Source organism: Callospermophilus lateralis, unplaced genomic scaffold (assembly GCF_048772815.1).
Source record: "Callospermophilus lateralis isolate mCalLat2 unplaced genomic scaffold, mCalLat2.hap1 Scaffold_1033, whole genome shotgun sequence".
Taxonomy (NCBI): Eukaryota; Metazoa; Chordata; class Mammalia; order Rodentia; family Sciuridae; genus Callospermophilus; species Callospermophilus lateralis.
The window spans coordinates 382,616-402,031 of record NW_027510520.1 but is presented as its reverse complement, the minus strand read 5'-3'; the positions used below and the strand labels follow the sequence as shown (position 1 = coordinate 402,031).

Sequence of the window (19,416 nt, the reverse complement as noted above, 5' to 3'; positions counted from 1 at the left end):
AGGGCTTTGAAAAACTCATTTGACCCAAAGAATCCCTATTCTCATTTGATGGAGTGCAGGAACCTAACAGAGGAAGGCAAGAGACTTCATCCACAATGAATGATATTTTTTGCCATTTTGGTTTTGGAAGCTCACATGGGATCATTCTTAAGATCCATCAGGTGCTGAGAATCTAAGTCACAGCCACACACAGGTCCAAGAGGCTGATAAAGACACATCCCTTTCGAAAGCAATTAAGCAAGAGCCACAGGTGAGGCCCATTCATTTCCATTTGAAAACTGTTTTCTTCAGGCTTCACAAAGGGGTGGCCTGAGCAAAGACCTTCCTGACATTCAGTGCAACACAACAATAAGTAAGCAAAAGGCCCAAAGCAGGGTTTCTGCACTGAGACTATCCTGGTCACACTGATATCTGAGTTTTCTGAGATGCTCGCCATTCTCTTCAGCTATCCAGTACATGGTCATGTCACAGAGCTTGGAGGTGGTACATATTTAGGACACACATCCATGAGCCTATTCTGGAGAGTGGCCAGAATTCAGGAAGAAAACAACAACTTAGAAAGATAGCAGGTGTTGCACATCGATAAGACAAGCTGCAGTCCTTTCATATATTGGGCAGGATGAATTATGGGAAGATTTATACTAGACAGGACACATCCATTAATGCATTCTCTTTTCTAATGTGTACAACAACGGACACAGTGGGATACACAGAAACAGAAACACTCGCCGTGTCAAATGACTTACTAGAAACTGTCCAGTCCAATCCAAACAAACCGCCTTTCCTATCTATTCTCAGAACATGAGACAAAACAACAAACCCACACCCACTCCCACAAAGGCACCTCCTTCCCCCAAGTAGGTCTGTGACTATCCGGAGTGTCCTCTGACCAGTGGGCCATACAATGTTCCCCCGAAATGGCCTGTCTTCTCTCAGATTGTGTTTCCTTGACCAACTCTGTGAAGATGTCAGGAAAAAGTGGTTATCCACTACCTGTTTTCTCAGAAATGGTCCACCTTCAGAGCTCTCCTGACATTTGGCCATTCTCACATCATTAGGTACCAAGAAAATTGACTCTGTCCTTGGGAAATCCAAACAAGTGAGCCCACTGGGACTGGGACTGGGACTGCATCTGGGTGCCTGGCTTCTTGGATACCAAGTTCAGAGAGTTCCATCACCAAGGAAATGAGGTATGTCACATTCTTTGGAACTGAATGACGTCACTGCCTTGGCAACCACTTTGTCCTAACAGTTGCTTCCAAGGGTAACATAAGATGGAGGTTGCCCCTACTTCCTGTGACACTTTCATAAGGTAGAATGTATATCAACCATTGGCACCCGGGAACATCTCTCCACTAAGGCCTGGTTTGGTCCCTCTTCTCTACAATAAGAAGAGAGATGCAGATTCAGAAACATCCCTTCATTCTGACCAGGTTGTTTGCCATGGAAGATGACTTTTGCTCTCTCAGTTGCTTCATACCTGTGTACAACTTCTCCAGGTATCATTTTTGCATGGACATTTGAGGTTCTCATTAGGTGGAAGGTCCCCAACTTTCCTGTATTGTAAGAACCACTCTGTCCCTGCTCTTCTGTAAAATGATTGAGGGAACAGTGTATACTTGGGGTTAAAAACAGGTTTGATTTGGGTTACGAACGATTCTGTGCGATGAATAATGGTATTGGTAACCTGCAATATTTACAAGAATATAGAGGTGATATATAAGTATGAAAAGAGAAATCTAGGTATGATTTGAAGCCCAGAAGGGTTTTGCCCTTGATTGGGATACTTAGCTTTGAATTATGTTCTGCAAAGATGTCTCAGATAATTCGATATACAATGGCATAGGACTTTGTACATTGGATGATTTAATTTAGAAGAGAACATCCAGTCAAAAAGAGATATTCAGTACGATTAGGAAGATAGTCGGTAGGTTTAGGAAGAAGAGTGAGTATAGGATTTGGACCAAAAGTTCTTTAGCAATACACTTTTGGTTATAGAGTGAATGTAAATGTCAGCTCATATGAAGAGTCAGTCACTATGTTGAACTGGGGAAAATATGTAGAAAAGCAGATATCAATAGAAACATTACGAAATCAGGCAAATTATAAAGTGAGTGATAGAATTGGACATTTTCAACAGGGTTGGGTTTGAATATATAAATTAGGAAAAAACAAAAATGTAGTCACCAATAGGATTGACAATTGACAGCATTAGGCAACCTGGACACGGATGTTTTTAGAAATCCATGTTCACCTTCCATTTAGGATTTGGTACAATCATAAGTGTGACCTTTCCATTTTTGTCCAGAATATTACTGTGATAATGAGGTGACATGAGTGTTTCTTTAACCATTTCTGGGAGCAATATATTGAAGATGTAAAATAAGAATCGGGGTACAAAGAGGTGTACCCTGTTTCTATGAACATAGAGAAAAAGCATGAATAGACCATACTGTGAATAAATAATATAACTTTTTTGAACTTGAAATAATGAATTGAACTGATATCTGAAAAATTAAAGGAAATCGTATATTGATATACAATCATTCATTCCAACCAGTGATATATCTAATGGAAATATTAGTGTTTTGGTTTATCATGAAGAGTGTGTGAGGTTTGATTAAAAATGATTATGGAAATTCAAAATAATGTGTATGGAAAGAAGTCTCATGAAAAGACCAGTCAAGAAACCCTGAGAATACATGTGTTCAGAAGCAAGAAGTGATTAAAGTTGAAACAAATGCCTATTAATTTGTGAACTTGTGGATGAAATGTATATCCTATGATGTGCAAAAACTGAAGAAACAATAATGTACCAGTGTCGAATACAAATGAATGACAAATTACATATCATGTCCCATAGGAGTCTACTTGCATTGATGTTAGACTGGGTCAGTCCACTGTAGAATAATTAGGATTTGTATGCACCATTCACTGAAGTTAGTTTTCAGTACTAGGAAACAAATATGTATTTCAGGTGGATGAATATTTCTGATTATAATCTTGTGAAAAGTGGATTATAAATCCACATACATGAACATGAATGAATTTAGAGAGTGTATATTAGACATATATATTTCATATTTTGAAAAATTTGGAGAGTATATCTATATCTATATCTACACACACACACACACACACACACACAAACACACACAACACTCACAGACATTAAAAAATACCAATATAAATGCCAATCGAAATTGATCAGTAAATATATATGATCCACAGATGCAAAAATATTTATTTTGCTGAACATGAGTTTATGTATAATGTTGTTGTACTAGGACGCTCTCCTATAGGTTGAATTTTCATTTCCAACAGCATTTAGGAGGAGTGAACTCTTCTCACAATTTGTATCTGCCAAGACAGCCACCTCACAAAAATGTACGTGTGATACCTGGTAGGATTCTATATATGCATATAAATATACTTGTGTGAATAGGCTACAGAAAAGGGAAACAAGCATTCACATATTTGTTAAGTTTAAAAACACATGGAGAATATTTCCATTAAAATTTGACTAGATTTATATCTCCTAACTAATATAATGCAAATGTCACGTCCAACTATACAACATGTCTCCTCTGAAGTGCTTGTATTTCTATTGTGTTGGGTTAATTTTCCCCATTATATTAGGATGAATAGTCTGAGTCTACTTGGTATGGGTTAGTGTCAGGGATTCAGTACTTCGAATGGAAAATTGGAAAATGAATCCAATGTGTATGTAAATATATGCTGCACAAATATCCTCCTGCTCTCATCCAGAAGAATGCCTTGACATTGCCTTCACCCCAAGTAAGACACAATTAGAGGAGAAGAGTTACAAAATCAGTGAATACATATCTGGAATGTAAAATGCTCAGGAGCTCACAACCTTGGAGGTGGTAGAGGAGTTTCCAAAACTAAGGGACAGGGTAAACACTCCACAAACATGGAGCTCTGCTGGCCTAAAAACTTTTTGATAAACTGCCTCTGAGCTTCCGCACTTGAATTATATATTGTTTTCAAGAGATTTGGCTTCCTATGTAGTGAGACCATCAAAGCTGGGTCTACATCTATGTGACCTGGAGGACATGGTTTCTTATTTTCCAATGAACAAGATGAAGCAGTGCTGAATCCTCTCTTTGTAGGTAAACTGAGGCCACTGAAGACAAATTGTGTCCCCGTGTGGACACCGCAGCCATTTGGTCCTCCTCCACATTTTGTGGTTATTTTTCTGCTGCACTGTGAGTTTGGTATTTGTTTCCCGAAATACTAGGAGCTAAACTGGGACACAGTGCTGGAGGGAGTTCTGTCACGTGTGGTGGGTCAGGGTCTACAAGAGAATGCACCAACTAGGCTTCTATCTCTCACTGCTTGCCCCATTGCCCCCATGTCCATATCAACCTCATTCTTCATTTTCCTCTGAAAACTCTCCATATAACAAGATGCCTTTACATATAAGGGTCTGCTGGCTGCACCATGTCAGTTACAAGCCCTTTGGAATCCAATGGTAGATCCACATGGCCCTACCACGGATGTTTTATCAAACACCTCCCCACCACTGCTCTAGACCCACTACTCAGCACGCTCCATCTTACTGGCATCTCTGTTCTACACCATTTTCATGAAACTCAGTAAATCAAGGCACTGTCTGGTATACTCATAATCAGCAACAGGACATCCAATGTTTCTCCAGTGCCACCTGGTCATAGGAATTTCAAAAATTTCATGGTATTTATCTAGCCATTTTTCAAGCATGAAGTTGGAGGCAATGGGGGTTTCCACTCATTCAGAAAACATTAAATGGTGAGGAAGCTCATTTCAATGAATTCTCTGGAGAACTCTCACAGGCAAGGCTTCCCAAAGAGTGGAAAAAGGTCACATTAGGTCAGGCCCATTGAGTTCTACAATGTGAGGTCCATGTGTGTTTTGACTCTCAACTATGGCTGCCATTTCTTTAAGAATAAAATCATGTGATATCCTTGCTGAAATTCCCAGGCCTCTGTGGAAATTCACCAGGGGCCTAGGTCTCAGTTTCCAAGAGTGACTTTCATGCGTGGCCTCTTAAAATCCCAACAAAATTCATGGCAATGCTTCTCTGAGTTCAGTTCCAAAACCCAGTCTCTAAGGGGAATGACACCAGATTTCAAGCCCACGTACACCCAGTCATTTTTTCCAATGCCACACAAATGAACAAAATTAAAACCAAAACAAAAACCAAAACACTCCCACATGGCCCTCATCTTATTCCATATAGTCAATCATCTTAACCTCTGGCTGGAGGTTTCCATGAGGGGCGCAGCCCAAGACAGTGTCCAAAATCAGCTCGTTTGCCCCTCATTTGCCTAAAGTCAGGGTACCCTGGAAACCGTTTCTGTGAATGAGGAGTGAACAAATAAGCCTGCCGTTAATACTTCTGTGTTTCTCCAATTTGAGGCCAACTGAATTTAGGTATCGATTCTTTAGGTGATTTCGAGTCATGCGAAAACACAAGCACCTCTTCAGGGCTTTGAAGAACTCATTTGACCCAAAGAATCCCTATTCTCATTTGATGGAGTGCAGGAACCTAACAGAGGAAAGCAAGAGACTTCATTCACAATGAATGATATTTTTTGCCATTTTGGGTTTGGAAGCTCACATGGGATCATTCTTAAGATCCATCAGGTGCTGAGAATCTAAGTCACAGCCACACACAGCTCCAAGAGTCTGATAAAGACACATCCCTTTCCAAAGCAATTAAGCAAAGAGCCACAGGGGAGGCCCATTCATTTCCATTTGAAAACTGTTTTCTTCAGGCTTCACAAAGGGGTGGCCTGAGGCAAAGACCTTCCAGACATTCAGTGCAACACAACAATAAGTAAGCAAAAGGCCCAAAGCAGGGTTTCTGCACTGAGACTTTCCTGGTCACACTGATATCTGAGTTTTCTGAGATGCTCGCCATTCTCTTCAGCTATCCAGTACGTGGCCATGTCAGAGAGCTTGGAGGTGGTACCATTTTGGACACAAATCCATGAGCCTATTCTGGAGAGTGGCCAGAATTCGGGAAGAAAACAACAACTTAGAAAGATAGCAGATGTTGCACATCGATAAGACAAGCTGCAGTCCATTTATATATTGGCAGGATGAATTATGGGAAGATTTATACTAGACAGGACACATCCATTAATGCATTCTCTTTTCTAATGTCTACAACAATGGACACAGTGGAATACACAGAAACAGAAACACTCGCCGTGTCAAATGACTTACTAGAAACTGTCCACTCCAAACCAAACAAACCTACTTTCCTATCTATTCTCAGAACATGAGACAAAACAACAAACCCACACGCACTCCCACAAAGGCACCTCCTTCCCCCAAGTAGGTCTGTGACTATCTGGGGTGTCCTCTGACTGGTGGGCCATACTATGTTTTCCCGAAATGTCCTGTCTTCTCTCCGATCTTGTTTCCTTGAACAACTCTGTGAAGAAGTCAGGAAAAAGTGGTTAGCCACTACCTGTTTTCTCAGGAAAGGTCCATCTTCAGAGCTCTCCTGGCATTTGGCCTTCCTCACATCATTAGGTACCAAGAAAACTGACTCTGTCCTTGGTAAATCCAAACAAGTGAGCCCACTGGGACTGGGACTGGGACTGCCTCTGGCTGCCTGGCTTCTTGGCTACCAAGTTAAGAGAGTTCCATCACCAAGGAACTGAGGTATGTCACATTCTTTGGAACTGAATGAGGTCACTGCCTTGGCAACCACTTTGTCCTAACAGTTGCTTCCAAGGGTAACATAAGATGGAGTTTGCCCCTACTTCCTCTGACACTTTCATAAGGTAGAATGTATATCAACCATTGGCACCCTGGAACAGCTCTCCACCCAGGCCTGGTTTGGTCCATGTTCTCTACAATAAGAAGAGAGAGGCCGATTCAGACACATCCCTTCATCCTGACCAGGTTGTTTGCCATGGAAGATGACTTTTGCTCTCTCAGGTGCTTCATACCTGCTTACAACTTCTCCAGGTATGATTTGTGCATGGACATTTGAGGTTCTCTTAATGTGGAAGGTCCCCAACTCTCCTGTATTGTAAGAACCACTCTGTCCCTGCTCTTCTGTAAAATGATTGAGGGAACAGTGTATACTGGGGGTTAAAAACAGGTTTGATTTTGGTTATGTATGACTCTGTGCGATGAATAATGGTATTGGGAACCTGAAATATTTACAAGAATATTGAGGTGAAATATAAGTATGAAAACAGAAATCTAGGTATGATTTGAAGCCCAGAAGGGTTCTGCCCTTGATTGGGATACTGAACTTTGAATTATACTTTTGAATTTACTTTGAAATGGGGCGAGTCCTACCTTTATTGAGAGTGCAATTGTAAATATGAATGATGAAATTTGATTGTGTGGGTTGGATAGGGTTCATTGACCTAAGTTTATGAAGTTAATTATTGTGCCTATTATTAGGATTATTGATGCAGTGGCTTGAATAAGAAAATATTTACATGCAGCTTCTGTGGATCGAGGGTTTCCTTTGTTAATCAGAATAGGGATAATAGCTAGCATGCTTATTTCTAAGCCTACTCAAGTTAGGAATCAATGCGAACTAAAAAGTGTAATTATGGTTCCGGAAAAGAGAGTGAAATAGATTGTTGAGGAGGTTAGGGGATTAATTAGTACGGGAAGGATATAAACCAACATTTTCGGGGTATGGGCCCGATAGCTTATTTAGCTGACCTTACTGTTTAGGATGTGGTGTAAAAGGTAGCACGAAGAATTTTGAATTCTTAGGATTAGGTTCAATTCCTATAGTTCTAGAAATAAGAGGGTTTAAACCTCTATTATTTACTCTATCAAAGTAATTCTTTTATCAGACATATTTCTTAGATTTGGGGTGGTACGCATGCAGTAATAATTGGAAGAGAAATGTGTCATATGCACAGAGCCAGAGTTAGAGGTAGAAAGTTTTTTCATAAGAGATGTATGAGTTGGTCATAGCGGAATCGAGGATAGGATGCTCGGATTCATAGGAAAGTGGAGGTTAGGATGAGTGTTTTTAGAATAAAGTTTAATGTGAAGGTTTCAGGGAAGATGGGGTCTAGTAGTGCTCCTATGAAAAGGGTGACTGTTAAAGCATTTATTATAATGATGTTAGTGTATTCGGCCATGAAAAATAGGGCGAAGGGGCCGGCTGCGTATTCAACATTAAATCCTGATACAAGTTCTGATTCTCCTTCCGTTAGATCAAATGGAGCTCGGTTAGTTTCTGCTAATGTAGAGATGAATCATATTATTGCTAGGGGTCATGTTGGGAGTAAAAGTCATGTAAATTGTTGAGTAGTGATTAGTGTAGATAGGGTGAAGGATCCATTTATTAGAAGTACTGAGAGAAGAATAATTGCTAGTGTTACTTCGTACGAGATAGTTTGTGCTACGGCTCGCAAAGCTCCGATTAGGGCGTATTTAGAATTGGAGGCTCAGCCAGATCATAAAATTGCGTATACAGCTAGGCTTGAGGTGGCTAGGATAAATAGGATTCCTATATTTATGTTAATGAGGGGTTGGGGTATAGGTAGGGGGATTCATATGGTTAATGCTAGTGTTAGAGCGAGGGTAGGGGCAATAATAAATAATATAATTGATGATGTTAAGGGTTTTATGGGTTCTTTAATGAATAGTTTTATTGCGTCAGCAAACGGTTGGAGTAAACCGTAAGGCCCAACAACGTTAGGACCCTTGCGGAGTTGCATGTACCCTAATATTTTTCGTTCGATTAGGGTAAGGAAGGCTATGGCTACTAAGATTGGAATAATCAGAAGTAGGAAGTTTATTATAAACATTAGTGTTAAGAAGAGGAGTTGAACCTCTGGAATAAAGTTTTAAGTCTTACGCAATTACCAGGCTCTGCCATCTTAACAAGCCCTACTCTAGGGCGGGTTGTTTTTAATATTTAATTAAATTAAGATTATTTCATTCATTAAATTAAGGCGTAGATATATAATTGGCCTTATTTCTCTTGTCCTTTCGTACTGGGAGAAATATAATAATAGATAGAAACCGACCTGGATTTCTCCGGTCTGAACTCAGATCACGTAGGACTTTAATCGTTGAACAAACGAACCATTAATAGCGGTTACACCATTTGGATGTCCTGATCCAACATCGAGGTCGTAAACCCTAACTGTCGATATGAACTCTTGAGTAGGATTGCGCTGTTATCCCTAGGGTAACTTGTTCCGTTGATCAATAATTTGGGTCAATTAATGAGTTGTAATTTGGACATGTTATGTCTAGATTATTATCATTCGGAGGCTAGTTTGTACTCCGAGGTCACCCCAACCAAAATCTTTAGTCTATGAGCAATGATTTTAATTCCTTAGATATTGTTAGGATTGTGAGACTGTTAAATTTAAGCTCCATAGGGTCTTCTCGTCTTATTAAAAAATCCCCGCCTCTTCACGGGGAGGTCAATTTCACTGATCAAAAGTAAGAGACAGTTAAACCCTCGTTGAGCCATTCATACTAGTCCTTATTTAAAGAACAAGTGATTGTGCTACCTTTGTACGGTCAGGATACCGCGGCCGTTAAACGTATGTCACTGGGCAGGCAGTGCCTCTAATACTATTTATGCTAGAGGTGATGTTTTTGGTAAACAGGCGAGGTTAGCGTTTGCCGAGTTCCTTTTACTTTTTTTAATCTTTCCCTTATGCATACCAGTGTTGGGTTAACAGTGTTATTGATAATGGTTTTATGATTTATTTAGTGTTATGAAGTTGTTAACTATCAGTGATTTATTCGGTCTGATATAAGCTTATGCAGGGAGAATAATTTCTTGTTACTTATTTTAACATAATTGCTTCTATTAGAAAAATAGATTAGTCTAGTGTTGGTTTAGGAGGTTATTAAAGTAGTCAGGTATTAAGTTTTGGTAATTAGGTTAAGCTTTAATGCTTTTTTAATTGATGGCTGCTTTTAGGCCAACTATGGAGGTTGGTAGGTTTACTCTCTAATTAAGGTTTATCCTTTGACTCTAAAGAGCTGTCCCTCTTTAGAATAACATTTAAATTTACATTTGGCTTATTTGTGCTTTAGGTTAATTTAAAGTAGAACTAAAATTCTAATCTGGACAACCAGCTATAACCAGGCTCGGTAGGCTTTTCACCTCTACTTATGAGTCATTCCACTATTTTGCTACATAGACGGATGAGCTCTTGTAAGCTGCTCATAAGTAGCTCGTCTGGTTTCGGGGTGTTTGGCTTAAATTCTTTTTGTCAAGTATTTTCTGGTTAAATCATTATGCAAAAGGTAAAAGAGTTAATCTTTGCTTTTTAATACTATAAATTTATTCTTTCATCTTTCCCTTACGGTACTTTCTCTATAGCTCCTAGTATAAATTTCTATCTCCTATACTTTATTGGGGCAAATGTTTTATTTATTGGGTGAATTGTAATTGGAGGTGGGAAAAGGTTGGGCTAGTATTAGTTCAAAATGTTCATAGTGAGTGAAATCTCTCGGGTGTAAGCCGGGTGCTTTAGGTTATTAAGCTACATTTTGGTTTTTCCAAACACACTTTCCAGTATGTTTACCTTGTTACGACTTGCCTCTTCTTACATATTTGGTTAAGTAAATTATTTATCATGTAGTGTGAAAATATATTTGAAGAGGGTGACGGGCGGTGTGTGCGTGCTTTATTGCCCTATTCAGTTAAGCTCTCTATTCTTAACTTACTACTAAATCCGCCTTGTGCTTTGAGTTTCATAAAAGCTATCGTGAAAATTTTTCTAAGATAATAGAAAATGTAGCCCATTGCTTTCCACCTTATAGGCTACACCTTGACCTAACGTATTAATGTAAAATTTTCTTGCTTACTGTTAGACCTTTTTAGGGTTTGCTGCAGATGGCGGTATATAGGCTGATATTTGCTAAAGGTGGTGAGGTGTATCGGGGTTTATCGATTATAGAACAGGCTCCTCTAGAGGGATATAAAGCACCGCCAAGTCCTTTGAGTTTTAGGCTGTTGCTAGTAGTACTCTGGCGAACATTCTTGTTTGTTAAATGTTTATGTTTAGGGCTAAGCATAGTGGGGTATCTAATCCCAGTTTGGGCCTTAGCTATCGTGAATTCAGACGATTTAAGATTACTTTCGCATTTGATTTTCACTATTATCAGAACTTTTTACAGTTTAATAATATTTTAATCTTATTTAATTTATCTCTTAATCACGCTTTACGCCGTATTTTATTAACAGGGGTTAATCGTATGACCGCGGTGGCTGGCACGAAATTTACCAACCCTAGATTTAGCTTAACTTAGTCAAACTTTCGTTTATAGGCTTAATTTTAATTACTGCTGTGTCCCGTGGGGGTGTGGTGGAGCAAGGCGTTATGAGCCACTAGGATAAGTGAACTTGATGCCTGCACCTTTTGATCAGTTAATAGATATAGAGGGCATTCTCACTGGAACGGGGATACATGCATGTATAAGTTAGCTAGGAGTTAATAAAAAGGCCAGGACCAAACCTGTATGTTTATGGGGTATAGAATACCCATCTAAGCATTTTCAGTGCTTTGCTTTTGAATAAGCTACATTAACATATGAATTTTTAAGAGGTGTGCTTATATAGAGTTTAGGTGAGTAGAGTAATATGTAAGTATTATTGTGTAAAGGTAGTATAATTGCTTATAGTAATTTGATTAAAATTTATTTTGGGTTTCAATCTACTGGGGAAAGAGTTAATAAAATTTTAAGCAGATAAGAAGGTTGAAAATAGGTTTGGAGAAAGATAATTGTTTAAACGTTTATCTTAATTTAGATCTACTATGAGATTTCTGTTTTGACTCTTTTTTTGTCTATCGAGCATTAAGCCCGACTACGGCAGATAGTAGGTATGTAAAGCGAGAATATTGACTAATAAGTCCAGCTACAATTGAGTTGAATGGAACGAGGCCTCTGACGGCCAATGGTGAGTCCCTGCATCCCCCAAAAAATAAAACCACTAAAGGCATGACAGTGCAGTTATGTTGGGTCACGGGCTAGAATGGAACTAATCCATCGTGATGTCTTATTTAAGAGGAACGAGTGGGCGATTATGCGGTTTATGGCCCTGAGGTAGGAACCAGATGCCAGATAAAGTTCATAGTTAGCTACCCCCAAGTTAATATGGGATCAGAGCAAGAAGAGGGACACGGAGTGGGCGAGTAGATGGTTTCACGGAGGGTGGTAGATTATGAGACCAAAGTTGGAAGGGGATAGTCATTTGGACCGAGAAAGATTTATGACTATATGTGGTATGTACCGCTAGTGATATTAATGTGCCATGTACTGGTTACATTTACGTTGGGGTGACTATAGTCGTGCTGGGGAGGATTTGATGTGAAGGGATAATGTATTGTGTTATGTACTATGTGAGTATTATGAACGTGCTTGATATGCATGGTGAGAGTGCTATTAATGTTGATTAAACATATAATGTCCTATGTACATGGATTAGTAATGTCATAATGGGGTAAAGCATTAAATGCACGGTTTACATAGGAGGGCAAATCGTTAAATAAAAGTTAATAGTGAGATAGAAGTCAAAATTTAAGTAATTGGTCGAGTACAGGGAATAGTTTAAGTAAGAAATATCAGCTTTGGGAGTTGAAGGTGGAAAGGTCTATTTTCTTCCCTGATAGGTACTGCTCTAAGAAGTTTATTACTTCATTTTTGGTTTACAAGACCAAGGTAATATATATATATACTATTAGGGCTCTTCATTTGAGGAGTTTGTTTTCGATCAGGCTGACGGTTGGTAGGATTAATAGGATAATGGTGAAGTATAGAATTGATGCTAGTTGGCCAATGATAGTAAATGGGTATTCAACAGGTTGTCCTCCAATTCAGGTTAATGTAAATAGGTCTGCTACTAGAATTCAAAATATACATTGGCTTAGTGGTCGGAATATTATGCTTCGCTCTTTGGCTAGGTGAAGTAGTGGAAAGAGTATTAGGATAAGAATTGAGAAAACTAGGGCTAATACACCTCCTAGTTTATTAGGGATGGATCGGAGGATAGCGTAGGCAAATAAAAAGTATCATTCTGGTTTAATATGGGGTGGGGTACTTAGGGGATTCGCGGGTGTATAATTGTCGGGGTCTCCTAGAAGATCTGGCGAAAATAGAACTAAGGTTATTAAAACCATAATAAGGAGAAGGGCTCCGAGGATGTCTTTAATGGTGTAGTAGGGATGAAATGGAATTTTGTCTGAGTCAGATGTGAGGCCTGAGGGATTGTTTGATCCAGATTCGTGGAGAAAAAGGAGATGGACTATAACTAGGGCTGTGATGATGAATGGGAGAATAAAATGGAATGCGAAGAATCGTGTTAGAGTAGCTTTATCTACTGAGAAACCACCTCAGATTCATTCTACTAGGGTTGTGCCGATGTAAGGGATAGCGGATAAAAGATTAGTAATTACGGTAGCCCCTCAGAATGATATTTGGCCTCAGGGGAGTACATAGCCTATGAATGCTGTAGCTATCACTATAAATAAGAGAATTACTCCGATGTTTCATGTTTCGAAGTAGGAGTATGAGCCGTAGTACAACCCTCGTCCTACGTGGAGGAAAAGGCAGATAAAGAATATTGATGCACCGTTAGCGTGTATATAGCGGATAAGTCAGCCGTAATTTACGTCTCGGCAGATGTGAGTGACTGATGAAAAGGCTGTTATGGTGTCGGATGTGTAGTGTATTGCTAGAAATAAGCCGGTGAGGATTTGAATGGCTAAGCAAAGGCCTAATAGGGATCCAAAGTTTCATCATGTGGAAATGTTAGAAGGTGCGGGTAAATCAATAAAAGAGTGGTTAATAATTTTAATTAAGGGGTGGGTTTTGCGGATGTTTGTCATTAGCGTTTTTATAGTTGAATAACAACGATGATTTTTCATGTCATTAGTCATGGTTAGATTCCATGTAGAAATAATGACATATATTACGTATTTATTGAGTGTGTTTTTTGTTTTGGGCTTTGTGGGGTTTTCTTCAAAGCCTTCTCCTATTTATGGGGGCTTGGGGTTAATTATTAGTGGGGGGATTGGGTGTGGGGTTGTACTGTATTTTGGAGGGTCTTTTTTAGGTTTAATGGTGTTTTTAATTTATTTAGGAGGTATACTAGTGGTGTTTGGTTATACCACGGCTATAGCAACGGAGGAGTATCCGGAGACATGAGGGTCGAATGTAATAATTTGGGGGGCTTTATTATTAGGATTTTTGATAGAGTTTATGATTGTTGTATTTATAGTCTTATATAATGAATTAGAAGTTGTGACTGAGTTTGAGGGTTCAGAGAATTGAATAATGTTTGAGGGAGATGAATTAGGGTTAATTCGTGAGGATTCAATAGGGGTAGCGGCTATGTATAGTTATGGGAGTTGGTTGATGGTTGTGGCTGGCTGATCATTGTTTGTTAGTGTTTTTATTGTTATTGAAGTTACACGTGGAAGTAGAATACGGTCACGATTGCCAGGAGTGTTGAGGCTAGAAATGATATAAAGTATAGTTTGATGAGGCCTTTTTGGTTAGAGGTTGTGGTGGAGGCTTTTGAGTGGAAATTGGTAGTAGATTTAGGGATGATTTTTTCTAATCAGATTAGGTCTAATAGGGTTGATGAGAGCTTTTGGTCTATAGTGAGATTGAGGTGAGGATTAAATCGGTGGATAATAGTGGGAAAATAGCCTAGTAAAGTTGAAAAGTTTGATAAATTTGAGTATATTTTAGTTTTAAGATAAAGGGTTATTGAGTTTAGTTCTATGGCGATTACAAATCCTAAAATGGTTACTAGTAGTGCTGTAAGTTTTAAGTAGATGGGTATGGTTAGGACTGGGACGCCTGTGGGCGGGATATTAAATGAAAGGATAAATCCTGCGATGATACTGCCAATGAGCAGGCGTTTAATTGAATTAAGTAATTGAGGATGATTTTCATTGATAGAAGTTAATACGAAGAATCGAGGTTGTCCTATTAGAGCATAAAAGATGATTCGTGTGCTGTAGACAGCGGTTAGGGAAGTGGCAAGGAGAGTAATAGTAAGGGCTCAGGCGTTGGTATATGACGTGTTTATGGATTCGATGATTAGGTCTTTAGAGTAAAACCCGGTTAAAAAAGGAGTTCCTGTTAGTGCTAGGCTACCAATGATAAGTGATGATGAGGTGAATGGAAGGGCTTTAAATAGTCCTCCTATTTTTCGAATGTCTTGTTCATCATTTAAATTGTGAATAATTGATCCTGAACATATAAATAGTATAGCCTTAAAGAATGCGTGTGTGCAGATATGAAGAAATGCTAAGTAGGGTTGGTTAATACCAATAGTTACTATTATTAACCCCAACTGGCTCGAGGTGGAAAATGCGATGATTTTTTTAATATCATTTTGGGTTAGTGCACAGATAGCAGTGAATAGAGTGGTAATGGCTCCTAAGCATAGAGTAAGTGTTTGAATAGTCTTGTTATGTTCTGTTAGTGGGTGGAAGCGGATGAGGAGGAAAACTCCTGCTACTACTATTGTACTGGAGTGGAGTAGGGCTGACACAGGGGTTGGGCCTTCTATAGCAGAGGGTAATCAGGGGTGAAGACCGAATTGGGCGGATTTTCCTGTAGCAGCTAGAAGTAGTCCTAGTAAAGGAAATAAGGATACATCAGTTATAAAGAGTTGTTGAAGTTCTCACGAGTTTGAGTTAAGTAAGAATCATGCTATAGCTAAAACGAATCCAATATCTCCAATTCGGTTATATAGAATAGCTTGGAGGGCTGCTGTATTGGCGTCTGTGCGACCATACCATCAGCCAATTAATAAGAAAGATATAATGCCTACTCCTTCTCAACCAATAAACAGTTGAAATAAGTTGTTAGATGTAACTAGGATTATTATAGTAATAAGGAATAAGAGGAGATATTTGAAGAAGCGGTTAATAGAGGGGTCAGAATGTATATATCATATTGAGAATTCTATAATGGATCATGTAACGAATAAAGCTACGGGTATGAATAGTAAGGAAAAGTAATCTAGCTTGAAACTTATGGAGAAGGTGAACGTTTGAATGGTAATTCAGTGTCAGTTTGAGATGATAAGTTCATAGTTTGAGTTGATAAATATTAGCGTTGGTATTATACAAAGTGATAATGCGCAAATAATAGAAATTTTTACGTAGTTTGGGTAGTTGTTGTGCTTATAGTGGTCAGTTATAGTAAGGAGGATGGGGAATGAGAGAGTAGCAAGTGATGTAAGGATGAGTGAGGAAAATATGTTAATTACTTTTATTTGGAGTTGCACCAAATTTTTGGTTCCTAAGACCAACGGATTACTGTTATCCTATAAAAGTTGAGAAAGCCGTGGGTGTAATCATGGAGGCATGAATTAGCAGTTCTTGCATACTTTCTTGGTAAATAAGAGGTTATGATTCTCTATTGTTAGATTCACAATCTAAAGTTTTGTTTAAACTATATTTACAGTATAGGTGGCCTAGAATAATGGTAGGGTTGGTAGATAAAACAGCAAGTGGAAAAAGATGGAGGAATATAAGTGTATTTTCTCGTGTGAAAGAAGGGTTAATATTTAATGTATGATATGTAAGTTTTCCTCGTTGTGTTATAATTAGTATATACAGTGAGTAAAGGGCTGTGATTAGTATATTTAGGCCAGTTAAGATAATTGTAACATTTGATCAGGTAAATGATGCTATGATAATAAATAATTCTCCGATTAGGTTAATGGAAGGGGGAAGGGCTAGATTGGTTAAAGTAGCTAGGATTCATCATGTAGTTATAAGAGGAAGGATGGACTGTAAACCTCGAGCTAGTGTTATAGTTCGACTATGAATTCGTTCATAATTGGTATTTGCTAAACAGAATAATATTGAAGATGTTAGTCCATGGGCAATTATTAGTGCTGTGGCTCCTATAAAGCTTCAGGGGGTTTGAATTATGATTGCTACAATTACTAGTGCTATATGACTAACTGATGAATAGGCAATGAGAGATTTTAGGTCTGTTTGTCGTAAGCAGATTGAACTTGTTATGATTATGCCTCATAGTGATAATAAAATAAAGGGATATGCCATACTGCTTGTGATAGGATGAAGTAGAGTTGAAATTCGGATTATTCCATATCCACCGAGTTTTAGTAGGATAGCAGCTAAGACCATGGAGCCAGCAATGGGAGCTTCGACGTGGGCTTTTGGTAATCAAAGATGAAGGCCATATAGAGGTATTTTAACCATAAAAGCTATAATGCATGCTAATCATAGGATATCGTTTGTTCAGGAAATAGAGAGGATAGATGATTGATATATTGAGATAACAAAATTTAAGGTTCCTGTAAATTTTTGAATGTAGATTAATGCTACTAGTAGAGGTAAAGAGCCTACTAGGGTGTAGAATAGGAAATATAACCCTGCATTTAGCCGTTCAGTTTGATTTCCTCATCGAGTGATAATGATTAGTGTAGGGATTAAGGTGGCTTCAAATAGAATATAGAATATGATTAGTTCGGTAGCAGAAAAAGTTATGATTAAGAAGGATTGTAAGGAAATTAATATAAGGATGTATGATTTCTTTCGGATTAATGGTTCTTGATTCAGGTGATTTTGACTTGCTATAATTATAAGGGGTAGGAGTCAGGCTGTTAAGATTAATAAGGGAGAAGATAGGGAGTCTGTAAAAAAAGCCAGTGAGAAAATTAAGTCTATATTTGTGGGACAGTTTAATGTGAGGAGAACAATTATGCTAATTATTAGACTATGAATTGAGGGGTTGATTCAAATTATAGAAGGTTTTGAGAATCATACAAGAGGGGCAAGTAGGATTGTGGGAATGATAATTTTTAGCATTGAAGAATATTCAGGTTTTGGACGTAGTCTAGGGCATATGTATTGGATACTATTACGAGAAGGGCTAGGCCTACAGCTGCTTCACATGCGGCGAATACTAGTAAGATAATAGGAATTATAAATGATAAAGAAAAATGAAAATTTATAATTAGGAGGGAGCATAGGACAAATATTGATAATATTATGCCTTCTAAACATAGAAGTGAGGACATTAAATGAGATCGGTAAATAAATATTCCTAATAGAGATATTGAATAGGCTAAAATAGTATTAAGAATAATTATAGGCATTTTGATAATTATGATAACTCATAATTTAGTGAGTCGAAATCACTTGTTTTTTTTAAACTAATTATCATATTCAATTCATTCTAGGCCTTTTTGAATTCATTCATAGGCTAATCCAAGGGTAAGGATTAGGACTAGGAATAATGCTATAGTTAATATAAGGTTAAGACTATTTGTTTGGGAGGCTCAAGGAAGAGGTAGAAGAAGAGCAATCTCTAAATCAAATAGTAGAAATGTGATTGCAACAAGGAAAAATTTTATTGAGAATGGTAAATGAGCAGATCCTATGGGGTCAAAGCCACATTCATAGGGACTTGTTTTTTCGGCGTATACGTTCAGTTGAGGTAATCAAAATGCTACAGAGATTAATAGGAGGGCGATGGAGGAGTTTATGAAGAGTGATAACATAAGATTTATTATTCTCTTCTGGGATTATTCCAGAACTAAATGATTGGAAGTCAATTGTACTAATTAATACTAAGAGAATATGAGCCTCATCAATAAATAGATACATAAAGGAAGAGTCATACGACATCTACAAAATGTCAGTATCATGCGGCTGCTTCAAATCCAAAATGGTGGTTTGATGTAAAGTGAAAATTTAGTTGGCGGATAAGACATACCAGGAGGAAAGTTGATCCGATTATAACGTGGAGACCATGAAAACCTGTAGCTATAAAAAATGTTGAGCCATATACACCATCTGAAATTGTGAAGGATGTCTCTAGGTACTCAGAGGCTTGAAGAAGGGTAAAATAAAGTCCTAATGCAATTGTAATTGATAATGCTTGAATTATATGTTTTCGTTTTCCTTCTATTAGGCTGTGATGAGCTCAGGTAATTGAAACTCCCGAGGCTAAAAGAACAGAGGTATTTAAGAGTGGTACTTCTAAGGGGTTAAGTGGATTGATCCCTACCGGAGGTCAGCAGCTGCCAAGCTCAGGGGTGGGGGCTAGACTAGAGTGATAAAAAGCTCAGAAAAACCCAGCGAAGAAGAATACTTCTGAGATAATAAATAGTACTATGCCGTATCGTAAGCCTTTTTGGACGGTTGATGTATGGTGACCTTGGAATGTGCCTTCTCGCACAATGTCTCGTCATCATTGATATATTGTAAGGGTGTTAGCTACCAGGCCTAGAATAAGGAGAAAAGAGGAATTAAAATGAAATCATATTACTAGACCAGATGTCAGAAGTAGGGCAGACAGGGCACCTGTTAGTGGTCAGGGGCTGGGATTAACTATATGGTAGGCGTGGGTTTGGTGGGTCATTAAGTATTATCATGTAGATATAAGCTT

At 38.4% G+C, this 19,416-nt stretch overlaps 1 non-coding gene across 1 annotated transcript; it reads right to left on the bottom strand.

Annotated features, from left to right (window-relative positions):
- Window positions 1-10,520: 10,520 nt before the first annotated feature.
- On the bottom strand, window positions 10,521-11,491 carry LOC143388742 (18S ribosomal RNA). The gene has a single exon (XR_013090068.2). It is a non-coding gene; the product is annotated as an 18S ribosomal RNA (ribosomal RNA).
- Between the last annotated feature and the right edge of the window lie 7,925 nt (window positions 11,492-19,416).